The sequence below is a fragment of the Sus scrofa genome, chromosome 11 (assembly GCF_054392235.1).
Source record: "Sus scrofa isolate SSC_HxYL_T2T_F1_AM1 chromosome 11, Sscrofa_HxYL_maternal_Yorkshire_Landrace_v2.0, whole genome shotgun sequence".
In the NCBI taxonomy this organism is placed as follows: Eukaryota; Metazoa; Chordata; class Mammalia; order Artiodactyla; family Suidae; genus Sus; species Sus scrofa.
This window is the reverse complement of record NC_139393.1, coordinates 55436176-55458925: the sequence shown is the minus strand read 5'-3', so window position 1 is coordinate 55458925 and position 22750 is coordinate 55436176. Positions and strand designations below refer to the sequence as shown.

Here is a 22750-nt window from a genome sequence, read left to right as displayed (position 1 = left end):
TTCGGGGTCCAGGATTGGGAAACGACTCCCCGTGGTCCTGCTGGCATAATAATACTATTCTCCATCTTCCTCGAGTGTCCTCCGAGGCGATGTCTGGGAATCCTATAACGAGGGTGTGGGTCTGGGCTGTCCTGCATCTCCACCCCTCCTGCCCATCTCCTTGTTGTTTCTTCTTTATAACTTTAGTTGTTGATAAGCCTTTCTGTTAAGCATCAGGTTGTTCTCATAGAAAGTGGCTCTGCAAGTTAGTGTAGTCTTTTTCCACGCAGGGGAGGAGGTAAACTCAGAGTCTTCCTACTCCATCATTCTGACCATCTGATTTGGTTGACTATCACGTTCAAGTTTACTCAGCTGGAGAAGTGGAGCAGAGGTTGAAACTGGGACTTTTATTTATTTATTTATTTATTTGTATTTTTAGTGCTGCACCCATGGCATATGGAGGTTCCCAGGTTAGGGGTCGAATTGAAGCTACAGCTGCTAGCCTATGCCACAGCCACAGCAATGAAGGATCTGAGCTGCATCTGTGACCTACACTGTAGCTTGTGGCAATGATGGATCCTTAACCCACTGAGCAAGGCCAGGGATCGAACCTGCAACCTCATGGTTCCTAGTCCAGATTCGTTTCTGCTGCACCACGATGGGAACTCCAAAACAGGGACTTCTGTCTGAAGCAAAAGCACCAATGATGGAAATTTCCCTCTTTCCCAATGTCATCCTGGGGAGAGACTGAATAGTAAAATGTGATTACTATAGAAATGGACCCTTCTTTGCTTTGTATGAACAGTTTTGGCTAGAATGAGCCACATGATAATTGAGTACATCCAGAGTCTGGATTTTGTCTGAGACAAAGAGGCACCTCCAATAGTTAGGCTCAGTATTTTATAGCAATATTTTATAACAACTTTTGGAAGTCCTGTCATGACTAGGATCCATGAGGACACAGGTTTGATCCCTGGCCTCGCTCAGTGGGTTAAGGATATGGAGCTGCCATGAGCTTTGGTGTAGGTCACGGATGCTGCTCAGATCCTGCATTATTGTGGCTGTGGCACAGGCCGGCAGCTGCAGCTCCATCGGGACTCCTAGCCTGGGAACTTCCATATGCCACAGGTGTGACCCTAAAAAGACAAGAAAAAAAATTATTTTCAGTTTTTAAATAAATCTTTTATCACCATGCCTGCCGCATGCAGAAGCTCCTGGGCCAGGGATCCAACCCTCACCGCAGCTGTATCCAGAACCACAGTGATAACCTGCTGAGCCATGAGGGACCTCCAAGGCATGCCTCCTTCTTCACAGAACGCTGCCCTCAAATATTTAGTCCTTGGTTTATTCCTTTCTTTTGTTTCTGAGGATTTTCTAGGCTTTTGGCAATTCTGAAATTCTAGTTTAACTCTGCTTATGTTGGCCTGGTGTTATTTTTCTTTCCAATTTGCAAGCAGCAGCTGCGTGGTGGTGAGTGTGCACGCTGACATTCTCCATTCCTACTTTCCAGCTCTGGCTAGCAGGCCCCCAAAACGATCCATCATTCATACAGAATGATCCCATTTCTATACTCTGACCCCTCTACACACACTTAAAATTAATTGTGTGAGTTATTTTAAGAGAACAGCAATCATAGATAGGCTTGGCATTTATCAAAGCCTTACAATAAATCTCTTAAGATCTAAATGACATAATCCTCATTACTGCTAAGACCTATCAAGGATCAAGTAAAATACATTACAGCACGCTGCATTCACTGTTGAGATCATTAGTCCGTGTTTCCAATGACTCTTTTCAATATACGTTTTCTTTGATGATCTAAACCAATTTTAAATTTAGTGTGTAGCCATCACGGAATGAGACCCCCCACTGTAGTAAAGAGGCTAAGACTACAGCCTTTTGTACTTAGGAGATCAGAATCTTTGCCCTGCTCAATTACAAACTGTAGGTCAAGTTTCCTTTTTTTCCCCAGGTCTCTATTTTCCTCTAACATCAGAGGATTTGGAGGGTTTGATGGGATAATGAAGCCAAAGGACCCAGTGTCTGGAGTGTTCCAGGGCTATTTTTTTTTTTTTTTGGCTCCTACTTTTCCATGTCTACCCATCTGTCCCCAGCCCATGGCATTCATATCATTTACCATCTGTTGATCCTAGAATTGATATCTCCTATCTGAGTTCGAGATTCACATATCAACCCCTACTGGAGATCTCTACTCTTGCTTTAAAGGGATATCTCAAATTAGATATTAAAACCAAACTGATTTCCAACCTGCACTCTCCACTGTGAATCCCCTTCCTCGCAATCTGCTAACTTAGCCTCCTGCAATCGTCCAGAAGAAGCCTGAGGATGCTCTAAAGGTGCCTGCGTTTGACCTCATGTATGATGTCGTGGCCCCCTGGTTCTCTCATTCCCCTACGGGACTCTCTGCAAAGAAGGAAATTCACCATCACTCAGAGCCAAATCCTGCAAATTATCCATAGCTTCTCTTTTTCCTTCCACCCCTCATTTAATTCCCTAGTAAACCCAGTGGGCATTACCTCTAATATATCCCTCATTCTGACCACTTCCCATTTGTTTCTGTTGCCTTGAGGAGTTGCAACAGCCACATAACTATTCTCCCCATCCCCCCACCCCTGAAGAAAAGAGAAGAAAGCTGCAATGGCATTAAGCCGCAGCATAGAGAACAACCAGCTCATTGTTGTGGCTTAGACCAGTGCTTCTCCAAGCGAGAAATGCTATATTTAAAGGTCTGGACCTACAGTATCTCCTGGTCACTAATAAAAAATGCAAATTCCTGAGCCAGCCTGGCTCTACTAAATGAGAAACTCTGAGGGTGGGGACCAGCAGTCCGAGTTGTAACAAACCTTGCAGGTAATTTGGTCCAATACGCGAACAGCCAGCTTAGGCTTAGTTTAGCACACCAGACAGGTCCCACTACCCTGGCAGAACAATGCCACAGAGAAGGTGCCACCCCAGAGCTACGTCGGCCTCTGTGCAGTAAAGTGTAATAGAGGGAAGGCCCTGACCCAGAGCACCTGCCCAGCCCTCTGCTCAATGTGGGAGAGCCTCTGAGCTCTCACCCTGGCCATGGGGACAGAGACCAGAAAAGGGACAGAACCCTGCCTGGGGCCACAGTGAGCATCTGCTTTCCACTCTCTGCATCATTAGCATTTTCAAGGGGAAAGCCACCAGGCAGGTTGGAAGAGAGTCATACATAGAAGCAGGAATGACATGCAACTCTCAGTTCACCATGATGAAGAAAACAGCTGGCAGGGTTGACAGCCGCCTTAAAAACTCTTCCTGAGCCCAACAAGCACCCCACTGGAGACAAAATTGTCTTGGGGAAGGCAAGAATTTCACCAGTTACTCTAGTTGAGACTGAAAGAGCAAAAAGTTATTTACCTGAGGATATAGCTTCCAGTGCTTCCCAAGGGCCCTGCATATTCTAACCCAAACATCTGCCACCCTTTCCCATGCCTCCTTTCCTATTTCTCTTTCCTCGCCATTCTCCCCTTTGTTTTCATTGCTCTGTGTCCTGCTCTCGTCTATCCTCCGAACAATCTATTGAAGGTTCTACTATGTCCTCGGCTGTTTTTGAGGATAGAAAGTGAACACCCATAGCTGAAAGTTGCTATTTCAGGGTTACCTCAGGATAACCCTGAAACCAAAAGGTTTATTTCCTATTGGCTTAATGGGAGAATTTTCCTTCTTTCTTTTTCTTTCTTTCCCTTTCTTCCTTCTGTCCTTCCTTCCTTCCTCTTCTTCTTCCTTCCTTCATTTCTTTCTCTCTTCCTTTCTTCCTTTCTTTCTCTTCCTTCTTTCTTTTTCTTTCCCTCTTTCTTTTCTTCCTTCCATCCTTTCTTTCCCTCTCTCTCCTTCCTCCCTTCCTCCCTTCTTTCTTTCCTTCCTTCCTTTTTCTGTGGTAAGAACATTTCAAGTCGATTTTTTTCTTTTTTTTTTTTGTCTTTTTGCCATCTCTTGGGCCATTCTCACGGCATATGGGGGTTCCCAGGCTAGGGGCCCAATTAGAGCTATAGCCACCGGTCTACACTAGAGCCACAGCAATGCGAAACCCAAACCGCACCTGCAACCTACACCACAGCTCACAGCAATGCCAGATCCTTAACCCACTGAGCAAGGCCAGGGATTGAACCCACAATCTCATGGTTCCTAGTCAGATTTGTTAACCACTGAGCCACGACAGGAACTCCAAGTTGATTTTTTTCAATATGTTTTCTATCCTAAGACTCAGTTGCATAGCCTATTGCAATTGTCCAGAAAAGCCGGAGGATGCTCCAACGGTGCCTCCATTTGACCTCACATATGATGTGGCTGCCCCCTGGTTCTCTCACTCTCCTACTGGACTCTTCCAGGAAAAGGATTAAGGCTTGTTTATCTCTGAATTTTTAGTCCAATTCCTGGCAAAGAGTCAAGACAATTCTGAACTTAATTAAACTTAGAGGTAGTTTTTAATAAATTCCAGAAGTAACTGATTGCCTAGGGGCAGGTGATTTGACTCCGTCCCCATTTTGTACCTTCTATTCCATCCACCCTCCTCAGCAAACACGGTGCTCATTTCCACTTCCCGACTTTCCTATATTTTTATTCCTATGCAAGGCATTTTTAATTTAATAGTCAAAAATACTTATAATTTTTCAAAGAAGAATGACTTTACATATATACTTAAATTTAATGTGATCTATATAATTTTTTTCACCATTTGAATTTGTTACAACAAAATAAGTAAGATCATAGTAAACAGCTAAACTTTCACATTGATTATATTTTATTAAAACAAACTCCTGTGGTAAAATGAATAGGATGCCTTATTTATTTTTTTTGCATTGTGAATCATTCAATACTTAGCAGTTTAAAACAATAACCATTTGTTATTTCACACAGTTTCTGAAAGTGAGACGTCTGGGAGGGGCTTAGATGAGTGTTTCTGACCCAGGATGTCACATGAAGTTACAGTCAAGATAATGGCCAAGGAGTTCCCCTTGTGGCACAGGGGAAGCGAATCTGAACAGGAACCATGAGGTTGCAGGTTCGATCTCTGCCCTCGCTCAGTGGGTTAAGGCGCTGGCGTTGCCATGAGCTGTGGTATAGGTTGTAGATGCGGCTTGGATCCCACATTGCCATGGGTGTGGCTGTGGTGTAGGCCGGCAGCTGTAGCTTCGATTAGACCCCTAGCCTGGGAACGTCCATATGCCGCAAATGTGGCCCTAAAAAGCAAAAAAAAAGATAGTGGCCAAGACTGCAGTCAGGTAAAATCTGATCTGCTTCCCCAGAAGGCTCCCTCACTGTGGCTAGCTGCTTCATTTCTTCACTCCTTTTTGGCAGGAGATCTAAGTTCCCTATCAGGTGGACTTCTCCATACGACTGCTTGAATGGCCTCATGACATGGCAAGTGACTTTCCCCAAAGTAAGTGATCCGAGAGAGAGAAAGCACAAAGAAAAGCCACAATGCTTTTCATGATCTGGCCTTGAAAACCACACTATCACTCCTGCCACATTTTATTTGATAGATGTGAGTCACCAAGTACCAGTCAAGATGGGATCATTAGATTCCACCTGCTAAAAGGAGGAGTATCTGAGAATTTATAGACCATTAGGATTGGTTCACCATTTTAACTGAACATGCAGTTCTTCGAAAAGAAACATTCTAACAAACAGAGTTCTCCTAATAATGCGGTGCAGCCTCAGGGTTGCAAGTCAGCAGCTGGGCAGAAAGAGTAAAACAGACATTTCTGAACAATATAGAATACTCTTTGTTGTTCTTGGTAATCAGGCTTCTCCAGAAACTTAACTCTAGGAATTCCCGTCGTGGCTCAGTGGTTAACGAATCCGACTAGGAACCATGAGGTTTCGGGTTCCATCCCTTGGCCTTGCTCAGTGGGTTAAGGATCTGGCGTTGCCGTGAGCTATGGTGTAGGTTGCAGATGCGGCTCGGATCCCTCCTTGCTGTGGCTCTGGCGTAGGCTGGCAGCTACAGCTCTGATTCAATCCCTACCCTGGGAACCTCCATATGCCGCCGGAGCAGCCCAAGAAATGGCGAAAAGACGAAAAAAAAAAAGAAACTTAACTCTATTACAATGAGACTCAGGATAGTATGGATTTAACTTCAAGTTATGATAATGGGTATGCAAACAAGTGAAGGAGCAAGAAAAAAGTTGCCGAGTTAGCTTACACAGTGTGTTCCATAGAAAGAGACAAGTAGACAAGTGTCAGAGGCAGTGAATTGCAAGAGGAGTGATAAGTAGAAGTGAAATCAAGGAATGAGAAGCGAGTCTGATGATACAGGAAGGACTTCAGATTTGACTTTGCATGCAGTAGAGAGCTATTGGAAAGTTTGGGGCAGAAAAGAACCAAGAAAAGAAGGCTAAAAGACAAGAACATTTAAATGATAAACAAAGGGAGAGAAGAAATCTAGGAAAAGGAAGTAGGAGAAGGATCAGAACAGACAGGTTTCAAAATCTGGCTTTTTACTAGATGATAGAAAATTAGGAGTTCCTGTCGTGGCTCAGTGGTGAATGAATCTGACTAGCATCCATGAGGACACAGGTCTGATCCCTGGCCTCACTCAGTGGGTTAAAGATCTGGCATTACCATGAGCTGTGGTGTAGGCTGCAGTTGTGTCTCGTATCCTGTGTTGCTGTGGCTGTGGCATAGGCCAATGGCTACAGCTCTGACTTGACCCCTAGCCTGGGAACTAAATGCCCCCTAGCCTGGGAACTAAATGCCATGGGTGTGTACTAAATAAATAAATAAATAAAAGCCTAAGGTGAGTTCAAGAGAATTATAAGGAAACCTTAAAAAAGAAAGAAAGAAAGAAAGAAAGAAAGAAAGAAAGAAAGAAAGAAAGAAAGAAAGAAAGAAAGAAAGAGATGAGTTTGATGAGCTTCCTGATGGTGCAGCCAGTTAAGGATCTGGCATTGTCAGTGCTGTGGTTCAGATCACTGCTGTGGTGCAGGTTCAATCCCTGGCCACAGAGACCTCTGCATACAGTGGGTGTGGCCAAAAAAAATTAGGTGAAAAGAAACTTGTTTTAAGGAATAAGTCAGCGGATAATTGAAAGGCGTCTCCCCACCTCCATTTTTTCACAACCTTTCCTTAGCAGAAGCTAAATCATCATTATTCTTTAGACATGAGGAAAGGCTCTCCTCGCCAGAGTATTTGGGCTATGACTTGTTCCATGTAGGGACCAGGTAGATTTCTGGGTTCTCTAGAATTGCTGTGTGGAATTTTGTCAGACCATATCAATTTAGCAAACCGGGAGGCCCCACTCTGCATCAGAGGATTGCACTTCAGCCTGTGTTAATCTTAAGAATCTTGCTAAAATTTTAAAAAATATAAAAAAATTTAAAAATCAAAATAAATAAATAGAAAAAGAGGAATCTTGCCAAAGGATTCTGACATGTCCGTGTGAACATTTACACATGATGGAATGCCACAGGCATTCAGTCTTAGCTGTACTTCTTATTTTGCAAAGACAAGTAATTTCACGTGCTGTAACATACTTTGAGTTATGGATTCAAACCTGATAAGATTCATTTTCAGGTTGTGTATATTGATGTGTAAACGTGGATATGTAATATTCCAGGAAAGGTCTGAAGCTATTGTTGGAGGGTAATAGGCAAAGCCAGCCTGTTTGGGGTCTAAAAGCACCATCTCTCTCAGGGTTCACAGTTTATTTTAAACTCTCATGTATTTCACATTTACTAAAACTGTTCTCTTGGAACTCCAGCTAAAAGGTACTTTTTGGATATATAAACAAATATGGGTTTAATCTGCAGTCAACCCTAAAATATCTGGAAAAGTCTTGTGAACTCTCCAGCAAGTCCCTAGACAACCAAACTGGTTCAAGTTAGAGCAATAAACATACTAAATTTATTCTTAAACCTAAAGTAAACTAAAAACCAAACCAAACCAAACCATACCCTGCATGTTTGTTATGTCATTACCATATGAACCATTGATAATTGTCTCCCTGATAAAAAGTGTGCCATAAGATAACTTTTTTTTTTTTTTGGTCTTTTTAGGGCCACACCCCCAGCATATGCAGGTTCCCAGGCTAGGGGTCCAATCGGAGCTACAGCTGCTGGCCTACACCATGGCCACCGCAATGCTGGATCCGAGCTGTGTCTGTGACCTACAACACAGTTCATGGCAACGCTGGATCTTTTAATAAACCCACTGAGCAAGGCCAGGGATCGAACCCGCAACCTCATGGTTCCTAGTACGACTCGCTAACCACTGAGCCACGACGGGAACTCCTAAAGTGTTAATGTTAGTCAACAGATATACACGTAACAGCAATTTAAGATGTTAGTGGCATTTATAATCAATAAATATAATATATTTTAAAGCACTACAGCCCATGGGAAAGATTTCTATTTTCAACTCACGGAAAACAAGCTTTTTAAGTATCAGGAAAAAAAGTTTAATTCATTGCCCTTGACATGAAGAAACTGAACATTTCTTTTTTTTTTTTTTAATCACTCTTATTTACTCAAGAGAATTAGTTGACCCTGAATTTCGCTCCATTTCTGGGTAGCTTCTCAACATCTAAGCATTTTCCTGACAATTGCACTGATTTTTCAAGACCAAATTTCTTGGAGTCGGCCGAGTTTCATCTGCACAGTCATAAGCATACAATTGAGATTCCCTTTTTACTGAATTTTGATGAAAAACAAAACATTTTTATGTGGAGACGTGAACTAAGCTGTCCCTACAATGTAGCTTTGCTAAATACAGTCTGTATTCTAGAGAATAATTTTATTCTTGATTAACACAAACAGCTGTCTGATTAGACTGGCTTCTGAAACTCTTGCCTCGATGGTAAGATACCACCAAAAATTTCAGAGCATACTGCACGTTTCCAGAGGGTAGGAGGAGGGTAGACAAGAAGCAGGAAACCCTAAATGTTGGATCCAGAACATGGCACCAAAGTGAGTTTACATACTTGTTTTCTTCAGTAGCTCCAGGAATGCTCTGCTATTTATAGGATGGAGCTCTAATTACTGTGCATGAACGTGAAGATCCTTCCCCTGACCTATCACTGGTTTAATGGTGCTGGTTTGGTTACATCCTTTACTGCTTTGCAGCTAATCTGCTTTGTCAGCTGCCAGAGCCCCAGAGGAGCAGCTCCCACTTGACAGTGTATTTATCTGCTTTTATGTCCATCACCCTGACCAGACTGAGATCTCCTGTAGAGGAAACCTGATCTTGCTCATGGTATACCCCCCAGGCCTGAGAGAGTTTACCTTGAGAAAAATCCCATAAATGCCTGTTAACAAGAGAACGTATGGATACGAACACAAATTGTGTTTGTGTGTGTGTCTGAATGTGTGTGTGTGAGCAAGAGGAGGATGGATATACACATATACACACATACACATACACATATTCATATATCACATTACAATCTGTGCCAATTTATTTATAATGGGATGTTAATATACAGAACTTTCTGACTCAGTTTTAGCTGAAACCTTAAGACACTGGCTGAGAACAATCTCCCAAAGCACCTTACCAGGACATTCCTAAACACTAATCAAATACTATAATTTTCTGATCATGGCCCCTTACAGCCACATTAAGGCTATTTAAGAATGAAAGTAGAAGAGTAGAGAAAAGCTGAAATGAAGGAGAGGTTTACTTTGGAGACAGCTGTAAAGGTTTTGCATCACCTCAGATGGGGAGGATGAGGGGAACTTTTCTCTCAAGGAAATCACTCTGAGAAGGGGCTCCATGGTGTCTAGATTTTGAGGACCCAGTGGAGGGATGTCTGACTCATGGGTGAGATGCCAAAGCAGAGAATTCTTGTTTGGGGACCAACAGCATCTCCACAACGGCAGGTCCAAGGTGTGTGTTGACTTGATGTGCAACCTGTAGGAGGAATGTCAGCTCCAGGCTGTTTTACAGAATACTCTCCAGGAGGGATTCCTGTGCAGAGCAGGGGGACATCAGCAAAAAGAGGCATAATATTCATCTTGGTGGGTCTCCTAATGCCAGCCAAAGGCACAGCACCTCTTATAACAAGGGTCTTGAACTCAGAAACACCAAAAGGGAACTTGACGGACCTTACCAACAAAGCTAAGTTTAAATATCGGTCATGGCCAAAGATACACAATTCCAGATTCATGGGTTTCAAGTTAAATCTATCCTAGCCAAGCTTTAACCAAGAAGGAGCCAGAGGCCGCCAAAGGCTGAACGAGGAGAGGGGGCAGCAGTACACAGTCGTCCAGGACTTACAGATGAACTTCCCAAGCTCTCCATCTCCCCTGAGGAAGTTCAGCCCGAAGCAAGCTCTACTCAGAGCAGGGAGAAACCTGAACTTGCAAGAAAGTTCAGCGTTCCAATTCTCACTCTAGACCACACATGTTAATTAATAAATTGAGACTAATTTTTTTTTTTGGCAACTGGTATAACAAGAGGACATACTTTTCCAGGAGGCCTCAAAAGTCATGGAACTGTTCCAAAAGTTTATATAAGAGGGAGAAAAAACCATCCCTCAGGGTAGGTTTTAACAGTTAATCGAAGAAAAATAAATTTATATTCTGACTGTATCCTATGAGTCCTATTTGTTCAGTGGAAACTTTATATTTATGACTCCCTCTCAATTTAACTGAGGAAATACATTCCTGAGTAGTACTAAAACATGGGAAATTTGCTTAAATTATTTCTTTTCCAAGAAGCTATTCAATAATTAAGTTGATCTGCTATCTCTCTATGAACAAACTGCTCTTGTGTTTGTATATGCATGCTTCTAAGCTTCTCGGGCACTATTATTCATCCATAGAGTCTACATGTGTGTTTACTTTATTCATAAATTAAATAATGTATTTTGTTTTAATGACTAAATGTTCAGTTCATTAGAGGGGCAGGACATTCTGTAACCAAAACCTTAATCCTCTTCATCCTCAGTAAGTGATGGCTTTAGATGACTGGAAATCTTTTGTAGATAAAACATTCAGGCTGAAGCACTCGCCACATAACTGTTTTCCTAGATTCTGGGTTCAAATTTCCTTATCACTCGTAATTGTCTCATGCTTTTTTTGGTTTGTTTTTAGCTTTTTAGGGCCACACTTGCAGCATATGGAAGTTCCCAGGCTAGGGGTCGAATCTGAGCTACAGCTGCCAGCCTACACCACAGCCACAGCAAGACAGGATCTAAGCACATCTGTGACTTACACCACAGCTCACAGCAAAGCCAGATCCTTAACCCACTGACTGAGGCAGGGATCAAACCTGCATCGCCATGGATACTAGTCAGATTTGTTTCTACTGCATCACAATGGGAACTCCCCTATGTTTTTTTTAAATTGTTATTCACACACTATCATTTAATGAAATAAATATATAACCCCAAAATATTTGAGATAAACCAAGTTGGTAATTCCAGAACATAAAAAAGTTTTTTGAATTTTAGGATTTAAGATGTAAATGTGGAGTTCCTGTCATGGCACAGCAGAAACAAATCTGACTAGGAACCATGAGTTTGTGGGTTTGATCCCTGGCTTTGCTCAGTGGGTTAAGGATCTGGTGTTGCTGTGAGCTGTGGTGTGGGTCACAGGTGCAGCTCGGATCTGGTGTTGCTGTGGCTCTGGTGTAGGCTAGTGGCAACAGCTTGGATTATACCCCTAGCCTGGGAACCTTCATGTGCCATGAGTGTGGGCTACAAAAGACAAAAGACAAAAAAAAAAAAAAGTAAATGTGATTTTAAGATATAAATTTTGATTCCTTGGGAGTTCCTGTTGTGGCACAGTGGAAATGAATCCAACTAGTATCCATGAGGATGCAGGTTTGATTCTTGGCCTCACCCAGTGGGTTAAGGATTCGACATTGCCATGAGCTGAGGTGTAGGTTACAGACATAGCTCAGATTCCTAGTTGCTGTTGCTGTGGTGTAGGCTGGCAGCTGTAATTCTGATTCAACCCCTAGCCTGGTAATCACCATATGCCACAGGTGCAGCCCTAAAAAGAAAAAAAAAATATTTCTCAGGGAACTCAGTCTGTAGGGCCAGGTACGTGAGCTCTCCATCCAGTGCCCATGAGCCAGTGAGACTAGACTCATCACAGTGGACAAGAAACAAACAGGAGAGGAAGAACAATTTATTGGTCATTAATTCAGAGCCAACAATGGCATCCTGCAAAAGACTATTCCAAATTTATAATGTGTGGACAGGACTGCAAGGGAACATGGGAAACTGAACATAATTGACAGAGACAAGATTCTGGATAGAAGGACTCAAGATCACCTCCTCTCACAAAAACACCAAAATTACAACTAACCATTGAACAACCATCAACAAAATAGACTGGAAGCTACCAAAAAAGATATCCTATATCCAAAGACAAGGAAGAAGTCACATCAAGTTGGTAGGAGGGGTGCTTTCGTGATATAAACAATCCCATAACTGCCCGGGGGAATGACCCACAGACTGGAAAATAACTACACTGCAGAAGCTCTCCCACAGGAGTGAGAGTTTGGAGCTCCAAGTCAGGTTCCATGCCTGGGGGGTTTGGCATTGAGAGGAGGAGCCCCCAGAACATTTGGCATTGAAGGCCAATGAGGCTTAAGCACAGGGGCTCCACAGGATTCGGAGACAGAGACTTCACTCTAGGAGGGCACACAGGGTTTCATGTGCACTGGATCATAGGGCAAAGCAAGGACTCTATAAGAATCTGGATCAAGCCCACCACGAGGTCTTGAAGTGTCTCCTGGGAGAGTGGGGGTGGCTGTGGCTCACTGTGGGGGCAGGACATTGGACACAGAGTTCCTGGGAATAATCATGAGTGTGACCTCCCCTGAGGCTGCCAGTTTGGAAAAATTTGGCCCCACGTATCAGGGCTAAGAAAGCCAGGTGGTGAACAGGGTGGGATCACAGCTCCACACATCAGCAAATAGGCTGCCCCTAATCATACCCAGAGACAAAGCCCCACCCACCAGAGGGATAAGAATCAGCTCCACCTACCAGTGGGCAGGCACTAGTCCCTCCCATCAGGAAGCCTATAACAAGCCCCTGTATCAATCACCTTCACCCACAAATAGACAGACACCCAAAGAAAGAGAGGCTACAACCCTCTAGACTGCAGAAAGGAGACCATACAAAAAGCTCTACAAAATGAAAAATCAGAGAAACATGAGTCAGATGAAGGAAAAAGACAAAACCCCAGAAGAACATCTAAGAGAAGTGGAAAGAGGAAACCTGTCTGAAAAAGACTTTAGAGTAATGCTAGTAAGGATGAGCCAAGATTTCCGAAAAAAAAAATAAAGGCAAAGATCGATGAATGAGAAGAAATGTTTACAAAGGAATAGAAAATTTAAAGATTCAACAAGCAGAGATGATCAACACAATAGCTAAAATAAAAAATTCACTAGAAGGAAACAATAGCAGCAAAATACATGGAAGACAGACTGGTAGAAATCACTGATGTGGAATGGAATGAAGAAAAAAGAATTAAAAGAATTGAGGACAGTCTAAAGGAACTTTGGGACAACTTTAAACACACCAACATTCATATTATAGGGGTGCCAGAAGGAGAAGAGAGAGATAAAGGGCCAGAGAAAATATCTGAAGAAACAATAGCTGAAAACTTCCCTAACATGGGAATGGAATCATTCACTCAAATCCAGGAAGCACAACAAATACCATATAGAATAAACCCAAGGAGGAACACACCAAGACATATATTAATCAAACTGACCAACATTAAAGGCAAAGAACAAATATTGAAAGCATCTCGGGAAAAGCAACAAATAACATACAAGGGAAGCCCAGTAAGGTTATCAGCTGATTTTTCCACAGAAACTCTGCAGGCCAGAAGGGAGTGGCACGATATATTTAAAGTGACAAAAGGAAAAAAACCTGCAACCAAGAATACTCTACCCAGCAAGACTTTCTTTCAGATTTGAAGGAGATATCAAAACCTTTACAGACAAGCAAAGGCTAAGAGAATTCAGCACCACCAAACCAGCTTTGCAGCAAATATTAAAGGAACTTCTCTAGGCAGAAAGAAAAGGCCACAACTAGAAAGAAGAAAATTACAAATGAGGAGGCTCACCAGTAAAGGCAAAGATTAGTAAAGGTAGGAAATCATCCACACATAAATATGCCACTGAAAGCAGCAATTGTGAGAAAAGGAGGGTACAAATGCAGAATCCTGGAGATGCATTTGCAATTAAAAGAGACCAGTAACTTAAAGCAATCTTGTGTGTGTGTGTGTGTGTGTGTGTGTGTGTGTGTGTGTGTGTGTGTATATAGACCCCTGTATCAAAACCTCATAGTTACCACAAACCAAAACCTCATGGTTACCACAAACCAAAATTCAAACACAACGCTAAAGATAGTCATCAAACCGCAAAAGGAGAGAACAAAAGGGAAGAAAAAAGGCCAAGAGATAAAGAGCCAGAGAAAATCGACAAAAACAAGTCCAAAATGATTAAGGGCAATAAGATAATTACCTTAATCTCAATAATTACCTTAAATGTACATGGACTAAATGCTCCAACCAAAAGACAGACTGGCTGAATGGATACAAAAACAAGACCCATATATATGCTGTATAAAGAAGATGTGTTTTACACACACACACACACACACACACACACACAATGGAATATCACTCAGCCATAAAAAGGAATAAAATAATGCCATTTGCAGCAACATGGATGGGACCTAGAGATACTAAGTGAATTTAGATAGTGAAAAACAAACATGATATCCCTTATATGTGAATCTAAAAAAAAGATACAAATGAACTTATTGCAGAACAGAAACAGACTCATAGACTTTGTAAACAAACCTATGGTTACCAAAGGAAACAGGTAGGGTGGGAGAGGGGTGAACTGGGGATTTGAGGTTGGCACATGCACACTGGATATTGAATGGCTGGCCAACGGGGACCTGCTGTGCAGCACAGAGAACTCTACCCAATCAATATTCTGTGATCATCTATATGGGAAAAGAATCTGAAAAAGAAGGGATGTGTGTATATGTGTAACTGAATCACTTTGTTGTATAGCAGAAATTATCACAACTTGTAAACCAACTATACTTCAATAAAATTTTTTAAAACGGGAAAAAAAAGTATTTCTCAAAGGATTGGTTTAATAAAGAAAACATCTACTTTGCATATAGTCTTAGCAAGGAGGAGTATCTATTTGCCCTGCGGAAATAATTCTAACATAAAATTTACTTTCAGACACGCAGTCCGTCTTTTAATTTAATCTTTCCGTTATCTGCCTTCTTGTAACCATGTAAATCAAGCTTCCCTGGTTTTATATCACTTGAATAACCTTACAAATGACTTTATAAAATTTGTCATCTCTACAAGCTTTCTCCAGCCATCGCTATTTATCTAGGCCACTTACTTCCCATTTCCAACTAAAGCGTAAAACTAAAAATACACAAAAACATATCTGCAAGCAGATACAAAAATAGTTTAACCATAAAAGAAATCCCCAACCTAAACAAATGGGTTAAATATTCTTGGAGAAGTGCTTATTACGATGCTAAAAATTTGCTCTAATTTCTTAGGGATTCAGGATCCATGCAATGTGTGGCTACACTAATGCACACAACAGATCTACACCTCTCAAATATCCTTAGGTTATATTGAATCTCTGAGTTTAAAAAATCATTCTTGCTCAATCTTTCAGTATATCTATACTGTTACTCTCAGTTATTAAAAACAATATGTATTCATGTGGGAAATAGTAAAGCTGTGGCTTTATTTTATGTATTCAGAGCTTAGCACAATGGCTGGCGTATAGTGGTATATTTTGTTGGATAAACTTTTGAAAATCAAAGGAAAACAAAACAGTGTAATAAAGAAAGTAAAGGCTCTCAAATCTCAACCACAAAGTAATCACTGTTATGTTTTGGAGAATTACCGTCTAGGCATCTCCTTATGTAGTTACAGGATATATGTAACATATACACATGTAACAAAGTATATATATTTTGTCTTTGGAGGGCTGCACCCACAGCAAATGGAAGTTCCCAGGCTAGGGGTCGAAACAGAGCTACAGCTGCCAGCCTACACCACAGCCACAGCAACGCTGGATCTGAGGTATGTCTACGACCTACACCACAGCTCATGGCGACACCGGATCCTTAACCCACTGAGCAAGGCCAGGGATCGAACCTGGTTATGGTTCATTACCTCTGAGCCATAACAGGAACTCCCTGATATGTATATTTTATATCACAGATAAGAATGAAATTTTAGGAACTATTTCTAGTTTCATCTAAATGGGACCACATTACACATGCAAGCCATTTTTCACTCAGTGATGGATGAAGTCCAAGTCTTTCATGTTTATGACACATGGTTGGGCCTAGGCAAAACTGTCAAGTAGACAAAGTTCCAATTTGATTTTTTTTTCTTGTCTTTCTGCCTTTTCTAGGGCCGCTCCCACGGCACATGGAGGTTCCCAGGCTAGGGGTCTAATTGGAGCTGTAGCCACCAGCCTACATCAGAGCCACAACTATGCGGGACCTGAGCCACGTCTGCAACCTGCACCACAGCTCACGGCAACGCCGGATGCTTAACCCACTGAGCAAGGCCAGGGATTGAACCTACAACCTCATAGTTCCTCGTCAGATTCGTTAACCACTGAGTTACAACAGGAGCTCCTTTTAAAAAAAAAAAAAAAAAAATTATTTTTTGGTCTTTTGGCTTTTTAGGGCCGCACCTTCAGCCTATGGAGGTTCCCAAACTAGGGGTCCAATCAAAGCTAAAGCCACTGGACTACGCCACAGCTCACAGCAACGCGGGATCCCCAACCCACCAGGCAAGCCCAGGGATCGAACCCGTGTCCTCATGGATACTAGTCAGGTTCACTCACCACTGAGCCATGACCAGACCTCCCCTAAATTTCTAATTAGATTTTTTAGCTTCTCTTTTTTTTTTTTCCCTTTCTCAACTGCCCACCTTAACCTACACACAGGAAAGGATCCAATGTGGCTGCTATTCCATTCTTGCTATTGCTTAGAAAAAAGAAGTAATGAAAATACTCCTTACATGATAAACAGTAAAATGCTTCCTTTATTTTATTTTATTTTTTGTTTTTTTGTCTTTTTAGGGCCACACCCATGGCATATGGGAGGTTCCCAGGCTAGGGGTCTAATCGGAGCTACAGTTGCCAGCCTACAACCACAGCCACAGCAATGCAGGATCCAAGCTGTGTCTGTGAACTACACCACAGCTCACGGCAACACCAGATCCTTAACCCACTGAGTGAGGCCAGGGATCAAACCTGCAACCTCATGGTTCCTAGTCAGATTTGTTTCCGCTGCACCACAATGGGACCTCCTAAAATGCCTCTGTGATACTTTCATTTCTTGGGCCTTCTCTATTTCTCATAGCCCATCATTTTTTATCTTCCAAGGTATTTGTAATATCCCTTCCTGATCTGTCTTTAGAGATGAGACCATAAGTTTGTTTAAGCAAATGAAGTTTCTAAGCAGAAAGTAATTTTATTTTTATTTATTTACTGTCTTTTTGCCATTTCTTGGGCTGCTCTGGCGGCATATGGAGGTTCCCAGGCTAGGGTCTAATTGGAGCTGTAGCCGCCGGCCTACACCACAGCCACAGCAACTCGGATCCGAACTGCGCCTGTGACCTACACCACAGTTCATGGCAACGCCTGATCCTTAACTCACTGAGCCAGGGACTGAACCCGAAACTTCATGGTTCCTAGTCGAATTTGTTAACCACTGAGCCACAATGGGAACTCCCAGAATGTCATTTTAAAAATGAGGTGTCCAGGAAAAATGAGACTGTTGTTGTCTCAGCAGTTATCAAACCCAACTAGCATCCATGCGGATGCGGGTTCAATCCCTGGCCTCACTCATCTGGTTAAGGATCCAGCATTGCTGTGAGCTATGGTGTAGGTCACAGACGCAGCTTGGATCCTGCATTGCTGTGGCTGTGGTGTAGGCCAGCGGCTATAGCTTTGATTGGACCCCTAGCCTGGGAACCTCCATATGCCGAGGGTGTGGCCCTAAAAAGACAGTAAATAAATAAATAAATAAATAAAAATGAGGTGTCCACATGCCTCACAGTCATTAAAAGCAAATAGAACAAATATGGGTCATCTGGCCTTTCGTCTGAGTCAAGTTAGTGTGTCTCTGTGACCCTGGACATTTGTGCTTTCAGCTGGATTTAATGACGGTATTAAAGTCTCCAACCACCTCCTCCCACCCCATTAAAGGAAGGTCAGGAAAGGGCAGCCTCTCTTCTCAGGACACGTGGTACCCTCACTGCTATGGCAGAACTGTCACACTGCATCGTGGCTTCATTCTGATTCTTTTCTGCCTTTGCCACAGCTCTTGATGGCAGAACTAAGGCCTTTGTCGTTTTGCTTCTCAGCACTAACACATGATCAGGTTCAAATCACATACCAAAAACGGTTTTGTTGAATGGATGAAATCACCTTAGGTGTACACATTTCAGGTATAAGGCTGATCATTTTCAATGAAGTGTATATGTTCTCCCATTATCTTAAGTCTGAACTTTTTTGCAAAACATGCTACTGTGTAGCACCTTCCACAGAGACTATAGGTATATTCCTTTTGAGAAACAGATGAGATAACAAGGTAACAGAATTTCTGCAATAATTTGAGAGTGATAAATATTCACAGAAAGCGGGGGAAAAAGTGATCCAGTAACAGAGGCAAATATGCCATGATTAAAGTGAAAGGCGAAGGTGATTTAAGGTAACCTGGGGGAAAACATGAGGCCTCAAAAAGAAGAAATTGATCTTTTCTGCAGTGAAGCTGAAAAATCAAAGGGACCTCTAGAAAGTTAGATGATTCAAAACCACAGCCATCCTGAAATAATCATCAAGCCAGAAATTCAGCTGCAGAAAAGAAAAAAGGTACACCATCGATTCTTCTGAACTTTAATTAGTGTCAGTGCGACCAACTCAGGAAAGGTATCTGTAGCATTTCTGTAACAGAAATGTATCCATAACTAAGACATTTTCACAAAAATGAGAAGTTGGGGTTCAGTTCTAAGAAATTCAAAATTAAAAACTTAACCATTTGCATGGGAGAGGAGAGGGGAAGGGATGAATTGGGAGTTTGGGGTTAGCGGATGCAAACTCTTATATACAGGATGGATAAACAAGCTTCTACTGTATAGCACAGGGAACCAGATTCAACATCCTGTGACCAATCATAATGGGAAAGAAAATGAAAAAGACTGTATGTATATGTATAACTGAGTCACTTCGTTATACAGTACACATTAACACAACATTATCAATTGACTATACTTCAACAAAATATTTTTTTTTTTGGTCTTTTTAGGACCACACCCACATCATATGGAGGGTCCCAGGCTAGGGGTCCAATCGGAGCTATAGCTCCTGGCCTACACCATGGCCACAGCAACTCGGGATCCGAGCCACGCATGGGACCTATACCACAGTTCACGGCAATATCGGACCCTTAACTCACTGAGCAAGGCCAGGGATGGAACCTGCATCTTCATGGATGCTAGTCAGATTCGTTTCCACTGAGCTATGATGGGAACTCCAATAAAATAATTTTTTTAAAAAAAGCTTGACCATTTGCACCTGCAGAATTGGCTGACCTGGAGGCAAGGGAGGCAAAGCTACTCCTAATGGACCATTCTCATATCTGGGACCTTCTCTTGGCTATTCTACATCTGAAATACAGCCATAGAGGCCTCCAGATTTAGCATCAATAAAAGGAATGATATTACACTTGAGAGTTTGCCCTCAACACACTATCTTCTCTAAATTAGGCCTTATCTTTTGAGACTTACTTGAAAAAGATTTTGTTTTTCACTTTAGACTTACTATTACCTATGCAAATCCACGTAGGCCAACAGGTTCCAAACTGACAGAAGTGAGAGGAGCTCTGACAAAATCAAATTATAGGAAAATCACTTTGTTTTAAATGACACCCAGGGCACTGAGAATGTACTTTTCCAAAATTCTCCGCTCTCTGCCAAGAAACGCGCCACGACGTGAACAATAAAAATGAATCATAAAAAGCCGTACATGATTTGCACATCAGTAACTATTTTCCTTCTCCAACTGATCGCTTCAGAAATTAAAAACAAGGCTGTTTAAAATCCACACCAACAGTAGCATTAAATTGGAATAGAAGCCAACCAGACACGGACCACGCTCATGGTGCTGCGTTTAGTGCTCTGAAGAGAAGCAATAACCGGGTCACCAGTTGTCACCATAGATGGCACGTGACTGCTTTGGAGGGTACCATGACAGACAGCAGGGACATTTCTTGGTTCACCCCAGGACAGCACCTTTTGGAGGTGCTAGGAGCCTAACACTTTGAGTGAGCATTTTCAAAGAGTTTGGAACTAAAAGGTAGAAGAGAGTTTTTGCTTAAGAGCAAGACTTTTCCTGTGATCCCCTTCACTATAATTTGATCAACCAGTTCAGCCAGGTCACGCTCCTAATGTTTTTCTGTGCCCAGGTGAGAAAAGGGCTTTGATGGCAGAGCTTATTTTCATCTTAGTAAGAGAGCCAAGAAGTATGCATAAGAGCTCTGCAAGGGGGGAATGGAAATGAAGGCCTTCTTGGAACAAACAGAAAAAACCCAGATCTGTTTTCACAATCATTTCATTGTCCTATGGACTTATAAAAGGAGAGCTATCCTCAACGGCTTTTCCCTGCATGTGTGTTTCAAACACACACCATATGCCATAAAGAACACTGCACACCTGCTCTTAAAGAGAAATGGCTTTAATCACTGAGCTGCTAATGGGGTGTTTTCTCCTGGAGAATTTCCACCCATCTGCACACTCTGATCATCACATCCTCTCAGACCTTGTCTACTTCTACCCTTTTCCCTAAATGATGATCATTGATCCTCTATGTGATTTCTCCAAATGTGGGCAATGGGTCTGGGGTAATGATGATGTCTCATTATGCTGCCATCTTCCCTTGAAAAATAAAAAAAAAGATGAAAATTTCAAACTTCTCCCCTGAGCAAGCAAACAGCAACAACAGCAGAAACAAATTTAAGAACCTGATGGGGAAAAAAAGTCTACCACCGGTTTAAAATTGTAATGAGGAGTTTATACGTGATAGAGAATTCTGTACTCTTGAGCGGATGTTTCCTGGAATAGAAGGAACTGCTCTGCAATTTGTGACAGCGAATTACATAAATAACCTACTCAAGGGAATCCTCTTTCTTCTTTTGGAACAGAGAGTACACAGGTCAAGGTAAAATAAACACTATTTTAAATTTGTTATAGCCTTACTTGCCCTAGCCTTAAACTTTACAGACCCATTGTGAATTCACTGGAGTTTGTGAAAGAAATAGGAGTTGTTTTTTTTTGTTTTTTTTTTTCTTTTTTTTTTTTTTTTTAAGAGGAAAGAAAAAAAGAAAAACATTTCTATCAGCTTCTCTCTGTATAGTTTTGTTTTTATCAGCTTCTCTCTGTATAGTTTTGTTGTTATGACAGTTTTTTTAATTTCATTTTTTTATTTTATGGCCACACCAGCAGCATATGGAAGTTCCTGGGCCAGGAGTTGAATCCAAGCCACATCTGTGACCTACACTGCAGCTGTGGCAATGATGGATCCTTTAACTCACTGTACCAGGCCATGGATCAAACCTGCACCTTTACAGCAACCCGAGCCACTGTAGTCAGGTTCTTAACCTACTGTGCCACAGAGGGAACTCCAGCAATTGTTAAAGTGAGACTATTTGGAGGGGGAATCATTCTGCTCATATGCAATTATCATCCAAAATAACATAATTTACTCTTTTGATAGTGAAAATGATACATTTACATGGCCAAAAAACAAAAAACAAAAAAAAAGAAGGAAAGAAAGAAAAGAAAATCAGACCACATGTATAACAAGATGGGGAAGAGAAAACACAAGCTGTTCTAATCATTCCAATGAGAAGGTATGTTGATGCAAAAATGTGAAGCTTACTTACTGTTGGAAGAGCTAAGGCAACAAGGCAGTGAAGCTCCTGTCACCGAGGCCAGCTGCCTGCAGCACCAAGGTGGATGACCTGGAAATTTCTGTGAACTTGACTTTCTGTTCACTCACCAGGCTCTTGGTAATTCTTACTGGAGAATAACTTCTCTACCTCCTTCCAAATCTCAGGAGAGTCTGTCTCACTGGCAAACTTTAAACCAAAAATTTGGGAAGAGATTCTGGTAAATGGAGATGCAAGTTCTTTCCCTGCAATCCAGAAAAGAACAGAAAAAGATTTGGCAGTCAGTATTTGTTGTGTAAATGTGTAAGTGGGTAAGTAAGTGAATAGAAGAATTCTGGTCTTAGTGGTTTAAAGCATTTCCAAGCTATATGGAAAATTAAAGTATAAATAGAATGAGAAGAGAGGAGTTAGCTGGATTATTTCAATGTTTAACAGCTGTAAAGCTAATATATACTGAATAGCTGACTTCATAAAAGAGTCCCCAGGACAATGAAACAAAACTGGTTGTAGCTTTAGCTATTTTGACCACGTCTCTTCTGATTGGCTAGTCTTCTTCTGAATTCTGTAGTGATATTGACTAGTTTTCCCCTTAACAAATTGAAGTCACAATCCAGTTTGCTTCCCTAAGATTGCTCCCCTTATCACTGTGATTGAAATTTTGACTTCCCAATCTTTTCAGTCATATATTCACATAGAACCTTTGGTCAGTTCTAGAGATGGCAAGTCACATTCCTGAGAACTGATCTTAGCAATTTAATGCAAACAGCAGCTTCATTCCTTTTTTTTTTTTTTTTTTTTTTTTTTTTT

General features: G+C 41.7%; 1 long non-coding RNA gene across 1 annotated transcript in view; it reads right to left on the bottom strand.

The window, feature by feature from the left end:
• The window catches only part of LOC146398637 (uncharacterized), a 145132-nt gene extending 122944 nt beyond the window's left edge, over window positions 1–22188 (bottom strand). Inside the window, exon 1 of the long non-coding RNA XR_014819651.1 lies at window positions 21938–22188. This is a non-coding gene — a long non-coding RNA (uncharacterized LOC146398637). The remainder of the gene's footprint in view (window positions 1–21937) is intronic.
• Between the last annotated feature and the right edge of the window lie 562 nt (window positions 22189–22750).